Consider the following 1,333-nt stretch of genomic DNA (forward strand, 5'->3'; position numbering starts at 1 on the left):
GCCGTTTGATGAAAAATAAGACCCATTATTTTATTTGAAATACCTGCTTTAAAATCATGGTTCGGGTCGTAAAACTTTTGAAATAAAAGCTATAAATGAAAAATAAAACATCTGAAAAATACCTTAAAATTACCAGAACAATACAGAATACATGTAACACATAGCAATTAGGGTTTGACAGATAATTACACATAAATGACACATTAATACACATAATTTATTATAAATATGATATAACACAGGTGTAATTTTCCCAGATGTTACATTTGGCGCTGCTACCGGGGACTCGGTGTTAATTTTTAGTTTATATGCTTGTCATCAGTGGTCGTTAAAGTTCACTGACTCAGACTCTTTTACTCTCACGGTTTATTTGTTTGTGTTTCAGGTACTCAGTATAATGGGAGATCCAGCAGCACGAACGAAAGCCTTGATGGATTTTTCTCAACCCAAGATCAATGACATTCAATCTAGCATTGTCCGGCCAGCTATCACAGCTAATACCTTTAAGATCAAGCCTGGAATAATTTAATGGGTGCAGAATTCAATCCAGTTTGGGGGTTCTCCAACTGAAGATCCCAATATGCACATTAGGGATTTCATTGAGATCTGCGACACCTTCAAGTTCAACGGTGTTTCTGAAGATGCTGTGAAGCTGAGACTGTTCCCATTCTCTCTGAGGGACAAGGCTAAGAGCTAGTTACACTCTCTACCAGCTGGTTCGATTACTACTTGGGAAGATCTTGCTCAGAAGTTTCTTACTAAATTCTTACCTATGACGAAGACAGCTGTACTCAGGAATGCTATTACTCAATTTGCGCAGCAAACGGGAGAATCGCTATGTGAAGCTTGAGAGCGCTACAAGGAGATGCTTAGGAAGTGTCCTCATCATGGAATGCCTGATTGGATGATCATCAATTATTTTTACAATGGGTTGGGAGCACAGTCTAGACCCATGCTCGATGCAGCATCAGGAGGAGCATTATGGGCAAAGAGCTATGAGGAAGCTTATGATCTAATTGAGCTGATGGCTGCTAATGAATATCAGTATCCAACCCAGAGATTGTCCACATTGCAAGATAGTAGGAGTTCTTGAAGTGGATACAGCTACGGTTATCACTGCTCAACTAAAGGTGTTGTCTATGAAGATCGATTCTCTGGCTAACTATGGTGTTAAGCAGATAATTAGTGTTTATGAGCTGTGTGCAGGTCCGCATGTGACGGAGCAATGTGCTATATCTAGTGACTCAGCTCAGTTTGTGAGCAACTTTGAGAGATCGCAGCAACCAGTTCCAGGCACTTATCATCCTGACAACTGGAATCATCCTAACTTCAG

At 40.1% G+C, this 1,333-nt stretch overlaps 1 non-coding gene across 1 annotated transcript; it reads right to left on the minus strand.

Moving 5' to 3' along the window:
* Positions 1-787: 787 nt before the first annotated feature.
* On the minus strand, positions 788-894 carry LOC141669918 (small nucleolar RNA R71). The gene has a single exon (XR_012554166.1). It is a non-coding gene; the product is annotated as a small nucleolar RNA R71 (small nucleolar RNA).
* Between the last annotated feature and the right edge of the window lie 439 nt (positions 895-1,333).

Source organism: Apium graveolens, chromosome 6 (genome assembly GCF_009905375.1).
Source record: "Apium graveolens cultivar Ventura chromosome 6, ASM990537v1, whole genome shotgun sequence".
In the NCBI taxonomy this organism is placed as follows: domain Eukaryota; kingdom Viridiplantae; phylum Streptophyta; class Magnoliopsida; order Apiales; family Apiaceae; genus Apium; species Apium graveolens.